At 33.1% G+C, this 8,316-nt stretch overlaps 1 long non-coding RNA gene across 1 annotated transcript; it reads left to right on the top strand.

Annotated features, from left to right (window-relative positions):
• LOC110267702 lies at positions 2,737–3,197 on the top strand. The gene is made up of 3 exons (XR_002355584.1): positions 2,737–2,824; positions 2,963–3,067; positions 3,142–3,197. It is a non-coding gene; the product is annotated as an uncharacterized LOC110267702 (long non-coding RNA).

Raw genomic sequence — 8,316 nt, 5'->3', positions numbered from 1 at the left:
CACAACAAGAAAATGGCAACAATGAAGGAGAAGTCACATTATAACGTAAGTAGATTAAATATATTTATCCACTTTCATTTGAATAATATCTATTTTATATTATAAATATATCCTCACATTCTGATTTAAAACTTGCAGAAAACTCACTATTGCAGATGCCAAACAAAGGCAATAGCGACAGTGTACAAGGAAATGGGTCAAGAAAAGAGAGATATTGTGGAAGCAATGGGATTTGGTGGTCTGGAACATGTGCCAGAATTGAACGTCTCTAATACACTGCTGATAGAATTGAGTGATCAGTTTGATATAGAGAGAGGATGCTTGAAAATAAAACAGGGGACAATAAATATAACTCTTCGAAAAGTAGCAGCTGCCCTCGGTATAACCAATGGAGGTAATACATTTTCTACTTACTACTTATTTTCAGTTTATTGGTGTCCGGATAATTAAATTGGTCGTTTTTGACTTATTTTTGCTATTAAAATATTGTAGAGAATCTTTTTCTTGAAAAGGTTGATTACAACAAGCTGAATCCAGCAGACAAGGAAATATTTGATAGTGTCAAGAATATTTCCTTGGCAACTTTGGCAAGGAATGTGCTGGATATGAGTGTAGAAGGGGAGGAGAACTAGAAAAAATTCAAGAAGACTTTTGTTGTCTTCATATAAAAGTGCTTTTTGCTCCCCACAACGGTAAGTGTGGCCTCCCCAATTCACAAGCCACCGATCTTTCATGTGGACAACCTTAGGGAATGGGATTGGGCAAAGCATATTCTCAACTTCTTAATGAAAGAAGTTGAAAACAAGAGAGATGGAAAGAAACAGTCTGTTGATGGCTGTGTTTTTGTATTAATGTTGATATACTTCCATGAAACAAAGTTCCCCCGCCCATTTGCACCTGATGCTCCCCCTACACCATGTGTGGCCTATTGGACAAGGGAAAAGATCATTGAACAGATTTCATCCGAAATAACACAACCATTGGTAAGTACTATACTAAAATTCCCCGAAAAATTTGCTTTAAAATGCTTTTAAGTTATAATTAAATTATTTGTCCTACTTGCAATTGTTAGTTTTGTTCATTTGAATGTTTCTGCATTAAGAAACATTTTTCTTAATGAATAAATAGTTGTCATGTACTATTCACCATATGAATATTTTTCGGTTCGGTAGAATTACTTTATTCGGTTCACCGAATTGTTAAATTGTTATTTTGATGATTAATTAATTGAGACCTTATTTCTGTTTTAGGGACTTTTGTGCAAAAAGCAAAAAAAGAAAGAAAAAACAAAAACAAGTAACTTAGAGGAAAAAAAAGAAAAAAATGTTGAGAGGGATTCTTCTTCAAAAGAGGAAAGACTTTCCGAATCTGAATCTGAAACCCAATAAGTTTAATTTTCATATCAATTTCATTTAATTTGTATTTGCTTAAATTTGTTCTTATGCGCTTGTTCTTATGTATTGCAGAGAAGAAGAAATAAAAAAAAAACACAACAAAAAAAAAAAGAAAACAACCATTGAAGGTGGTTAAAAAACAAACAAAAAAAAACAAAGCCTGTGCCAAGCGAATCTGAAAACGAGTAAGTATTTTTGTTGATTGCATATATATCTATTTTCAGTTCGGTGAGCTTTTAGATTTCGATTTAGCAGTTTAACTTATTTTGGTTCGGTGTTATCTTTGGATTTGGTTGACTTCATCATTAGTGTCTTGTCTCCAATATAAATTCAATGTGTTTATCTATTTTACAGAGAAATGAAATTGAGAAAACACTCATAATAAAAAGAAGAAAACAACCAAAAAGAGTGGCAAAAATACCAACCCAACCTGAGAAGGAGTAAGTTTTTCAAATCATATTTTCTTTTACTGATACTTACATTTTAGGTTTCTTGATACTTATTTTATGAACTTTCAAAACTGAACAAGAAAAAGACAATCCTACCGAAAAAAAAACGAGCATTGAAGATAATAAGGGAGAAAAGATTAAAGAAAAGAAATGATGGAGCTCAGTCAACAAACATTGCTCCGGATCAATTTGACTCTCCACAGGGACAAAATGATTTCTCTCAGACGTAAGATTTAGTTTATTATTCCTGAATTCTTTTTCTTACTTGGCTTACTTTTGCTACAACCTTTTCTAATTTCTCTAGATTCAATTACTAATATTTATTTATATTGCTTAGGGTGCCGACTGTAAATATTGATAGTGAGCAAGTCTTATAGACACAAGGAAGCTCTACACCTTATGTAGATGCTGCAAGCAATACCAGGTAAATTGGTTCACTGCATATTGTATTTTCGGTTCGGTGGTTGCCTAAAAATAAATTTATTGTCTTTCTAGACCTCTGCTTTTAATCTTGGTTTCTAATTTTAATTTGTTATTTTTTTTTAGGAAAAATACCCCAAACAGCCCGGTCAAATATTTTAGAAAAAAGAAAATCTTTTCAAGAAAGACGTCTAAAACTGCACAAGTGTAAGTTAAAAATATTTATGTTACTCTTTTAAATTTAGTTAATAATTTTTGTTTAATTAATCAAAAGGAAATTGTGTTTAAATGTTACTAGAGCTACACCTGAATCTGAAGTACAAATCGTTGAGTTTCAACAACAAACTCATTCTGAACCTTTGGAAGTGTGAGTGTTTCAATGTGCAAAATCCTATTTTTCAAAATAAATTCTAATTATTCAACATTAACTTTATTTTTGTTTACATTCCTTAGACCTCCTCTTGCATTGTCCATTCCAAGTTCAGTTCAGGAAGAGTTGATGAAGGATGACTTCATGTATGTCCCTCCACAAGAGGAAACACAACAAACTTCTAATAATGAGTAAGTTAATAAATATTTATTCACCACATGAATCTTGTTCAATGTTTACTGCTTATAAATGGTTTAATTATGGTTCAGTTGAAACCAGAAATGAATTCAATATGTTCTTGTTTTTGGACTCTCTTCTGCTTATTATAGCTGCCCTCAAGAAGCTGAAAAGCAGGGTGTTACAGTATCTCTTACGAGTTCTGTAATTGAAGACTTAATGAAAGATGACTATGTGTATCAAGTTTCTAATGAAGAGTAAATTTCACATAAAAATTCTTTTTATTAATTTTAATGGTTGTTATTGAACTATTTTCTATTTAATGCAACAGCCCTGCAAAAGAACAAGAACAACAAGCCCAAGAACCAACGGTGCAACAAGAATCAGAACAAGAAGCACCTGTTAATTTGTAAGCATTAAATTCTTTAATATCACTTTTGTTTAATATAATTTTAGTTCACTGTAAGTTTGGGTTTTGGTTCAGTATAAGTTTAGTTTTCGGTTCACTATAATGATTAGTGTAATTTCTGTTAAATATCATTGTTAAATATGATAATAGTTTGGGATAATTATAGAAATCTTTACTGTTTAATGTAACAGCCCTGCAAAAGAATAAGAACAACAAGCCCAAGAACCACCGGTGCAACAAGAATCAGAACAAGAAGCACCTGTTAATGTGTAAGCATTAAATTCTTTAATATCACTTTTGTTTAATATACTTTTGGTTCACTGTACGTTTAGGTTTTGGTTCAGTATAAGTTTAGTTTTCGGTTCACTATAATGATTAGTGTAATTTCTGTTAAATAACATTGTTAAATATGAAAATAGTTTGGGATAATTATAGAAATGTTTACTGTTTAGTGAAGCAGACCTCTGGAACAGCCCTGCTAAGAACCAACAGAGCAACAATCCAAACAAGAAGCACCTGTTGATGTGTAAGTTTTACTGCTTATATAAATATCGATAATGTTTACTGCTTATACATGGTTTAATTATGGTTCGGTTGAAACCAGAAATGAATTCAATGTGTTGTTGTCTATGGACTCTCTTCTGTTTCTTATAGCTGCCCTCAAGAACCCAACAAGCAGGGTGTTACGGGGTCTATTACAAGCTCTGTTATTGAACATTTTTTTAAGGATGCTAATGTCTATCAAGTTTCTGATGAAGAACAATCCAAAGAACCTCTGATGGCACGACAATCAGAAAAAGAAACTCTAATTTTGTTATCATTTGACAGGTATGTTACTTGTCATCATTTTTATTTAATATCATTTCGGTTCACTGTTAGTTTGGATTTGGTTCACTACTTGTTTGGATTTCGGTTCACTATATTGATTAAATATCATTTTTGTTTAATATCATTGTTAAATATCTATCATCCTGCAGTGCTGCTCAACCTAGGAAAAGGGAAGATGAAAGGCCTTCCTTTAGCCTTGGGATAAGTCCACCAGCATCTCAACCAACTTAGCTCTCTCAAGAGAGTGATTCACAGCTTGAGATCCTGGAAGAGGCGGTGATAGAGGCTGGAGTGGAAGCAGCATTAAAATTTGCTGAAGGAACATCTTCAGAACCAACCTTACCAGCAGCTCAAGTTTACAAAATCCCGCAGAAAAATACAAAAATAACGAACGAGCTGATTGAAAAGTGTTATCAATGGATGACACATGTAAAACAGACAAAAGATGGTAACAATGAATATGAACCATTATTTGTCTTGAAACATGAGGGACTCTACGAGGGATTAAGAGAATATTTCACATCTCTAAAGCCCAAAGAACAAGTGCATGCCGTGGTAAAATCCTTTGCCAATTGCGTTAACATTAATGATTTTTTTAAACACTCTTATATAGTATGTCTCATAAATTTTCATCCTGTAGGTTGTTAGTATACACAGCTTGATTCTCAACAAAATAAAAACTAAACGGTATCAAGAACAAATATACATTGTGTCGATGGATATTGTGGTAAGTAAATTTCTTATTCACTGCTTATTACTTTTCGGTTCAGTGAGAATGTTAATATTGGTTCACCTGATTCTTATGTCTTCTTTTGAGTAATTTTGGATTAAGAAAACTTTTTTCTTGAAGATTGAATATTTTTCACGTTTTATTCAGCATATGATTTTTGTTCGGTTCGGTGAAATATGATTTAACTGATGTTGATTTTGCAGAATTTTATCGTGGGAACATATGGCGACAAGTACTATGATAAGACCACAAAAAAAGTCCACAGTTTTAATATTCAACAGTATGACCACTACTGGCAGTTTATTGACAAAAGAAATCTTGCATCCCATCTATTTGTAAGTTGTAATATTTAAAATTCTTTGATAATTCTCTTGTTTGATATTGTTTCCACTGAAATATTCTATAATTTTTCGAAACTTCAGCTATTTGTCCCATATTGCAATGGAGGGCATTGGTGGTTGTGGATTGCTGATGTAAAAAATAAGAAATTCTATATCCTTAACCCTATCAACAAGAAGCCAAAAGAAATACCTGATTCGAGAAAGAAAATAAACAAATTTGTTGTAAGTTATTTTCTTGTAAATTATTGAAATTATTCTATACATGAGAGGAGTTTGGTTCACTGTTGTTGGTTTTGTTTATTTACTTTTTTTTTGTCTCTTTCAGAGTTTAATAATTTCCCAGATGAGGGTGTACGCTTGAGAGGAACCCTTAATAAACGATGCACTGGGAGAGGAAGCAGAGTATATCCCATTGAATGGTCAACGTACAAAGTAAGAATCTTTCTCTTCTATAGTGCTATTTTTAATGTGTTTTATTTTATATACTAATGATCGTATTATACTCAATTCTTGCTTAGCTATGATTGTGGAATATTCGTAATGAAATGGCTGAAAGCAATAGATCCACAAAAAATAAAGAGCGGCAAGAGATATAAATATAAAGCTTGGACACAAGTAAGTACTTTCTAAATTAATAAACTTCTTTCTTTTCTTATTTCATTCAGTTAAGTTGATATTGTAACTAGAGCTTTGAAGTTGGTTGTTACTCTGTTCAATAGTTGTTTTCCATGTAGAAAATACTATTTTTGTTGATTGAAAATTGATCACCATTTATTCACCACATATAAAATTTTCGGTTCGGTAGCTCATATAATTTTGATTCACCAAGTGAATGTTTTTCGGTTCGGTGGCTCTTATAATTTTAATTCACCAAGTGAATATTTTTCGATTCGGTGGCCTCCTTTTTGTTTAGGTTTAGGGTTACTGTGATTCCATTTTTACAGTATAGCTAGGGCTTTGAATTAAATTTGTTGTTATTTAATGTGTTCAGGATGTAGGGTTATTGTGATTACATTTTTATAGTATGATTATGGCTTTGAATAATATTGTTCTTATTTCATTTGGGTTCATCTCTTATGTAACTAATTCATTTCAATTGAAATGCAGAAAAAAAATTAATGAATCCAGATACCAATATGGTCCACATTTTCTGTTTCATGAAATGAACAAAATGAGAGACCAAGTAATTTCGGAATATGAAGCAATAAGACTCATCAAGCCGTCTGCTTTCCTCTCCAACCCTTATTGTAAATACACATCTGAGGATTTAGATAGCAAATAGCATATACTAGTTGTAATTAACAATATTTTGTTTAACTTGTTTAAAGAGCAAAAAATGCATACTTCAAATGTATCTATCTCAATGTATGTATCAAACAATGCAAACAATGCTTCTTTCAAATGTATATATGTCAATGTTAATATATATATCTATTCTTAATATCAATGTATGTATCTAATGTTAATATATATATATATATATATATATATATATATATATATCTGTTGGAACTGTATGGCTGCTGTTTTATTCCAGGTTCTCAGTGATTGCAATCACTATATTTACGAAATTAATACACTGGACGAACCGAAAAGGTAGAAACACACTGAACCCCTAAACCCTGAACCCTAAACCCTAAATCCTAAATACTAAATCCCTAAACCCTAAAACCTAAACCTTAAACCCTAAAACACTGAACAATGGACCCTGAACCCATAAACCCTAAATCCCTAAAATCCTAAAACTTAAACCCTAAACCTTAAACTCTGAACCCTAAACCCTGAACCCAAACCCTGAACTCTGAACCTAAACCATGAACACTGAACTCTAAACCCTAAATGCTAAACCCTAAATCCTAAACCCTTAGAACCCTGAACCCTGAACCCTTAATACTGAACCCTAAACCCTCGGCCATAAAAGAGGTGAACCGAAATTAATACACGGGGCGAACAGAAATTTTGAAACACACTGAACCCCTAAACCCTGAACCCTAAACCCTAAAACCTAAACACTAAATCCCTAAACCCTAAAACCTAAAACCTAAACCCTAAACCCTAAAACACTGAACAATGAACCCTGAACCTAAAACCCTAAATCCCTAAACCCTAAAACCTAAACCCTGACCCCTAAACCTTGAACCCGAACCCTGAACTCTGAACTTGAACCCTGAACACTGAACTCTGAACCCTAAATACTAAACCCTTAGAACCCTGAACCCTGAACCCTAGACCTCTAAATCCTGAACCCTTAATCCTGAACCATAAACCCTCAACCATGAAAGCGGTGAACCGAAATTAATACAAGGGGCGAACCAAAAATTTGAAACACACTGAACCCCTAAACAATGAACCCTGAACCCATAAACCCTAAATCCCAAATTGACCCATGCCCAGATAAATTTATCCGCCTCCAACGTCACTAAAATAAACGTGACTTCCACACGTTTCATTATAAAAAAACAAAATTCTTCTTCAAAACGCATAAAACCTATCCTTCTCTTCAAATCTCTCTCAAAATCACTCAAATTTCAGTCACGTTCTCTGTGAAAACCACTACTGCAGAAGAATAGCGAGAAGATTTGGCAACGAACAACCACAAAAGAACGAAAACAGCAACAGAGACTACCAAAGGTATGAGAAAACTACTGTTCACTTGAAATCTTGCAATGTCGTGTTTCTCCTAGTTGTATTTTAGGTTTCCTGGATTGATTTGCTTCGTTTAGAAAGTCAAACTATTGTGAATGTATTTTTACAGTATAACTAGGGCTTGGAATAAAATTTGTTGTTATTTTCATTCAGTTAAGTGGATAGTGTAACTAGGGCTTTGAAAGTGGTTATTACTCTGTTCAGTACTTCTTTTGCATGGAGAAATACTATCATTTAGCAACAGTGTTCAAGAATATGAGTCAGGAAAAGAAAGTTGTAGTTGAAGAAATGGGATTCGGTGCCCTGGCACATGTCCTAGAAATGAAGGTATCTCACACCCTCTTAAGAGAATTGATTGATTGCTATGATGAGTATCATGGTTGCCTGAAAACTCTCCATGGAAAAATATACATAACACCTGCCAAGGTAGCAGCTGCGTTGGGGATAAGCCACGGCAGTAATACACTTTCCACTTGCTTATTTTCGGTTCATTGATCACTTAAATTTCGGTTCATTGCTCCCTTTAAATTTGGTTCATTGCTACCTTTAATT

This window comes from Arachis ipaensis, chromosome B10 (assembly GCF_000816755.2).
Source record: "Arachis ipaensis cultivar K30076 chromosome B10, Araip1.1, whole genome shotgun sequence".
NCBI classification, from domain to species: domain Eukaryota; kingdom Viridiplantae; phylum Streptophyta; class Magnoliopsida; order Fabales; family Fabaceae; genus Arachis; species Arachis ipaensis.
Note: the sequence above shows the minus strand (reverse complement) of the source record. Positions and strands in the feature narration are given on the sequence as shown.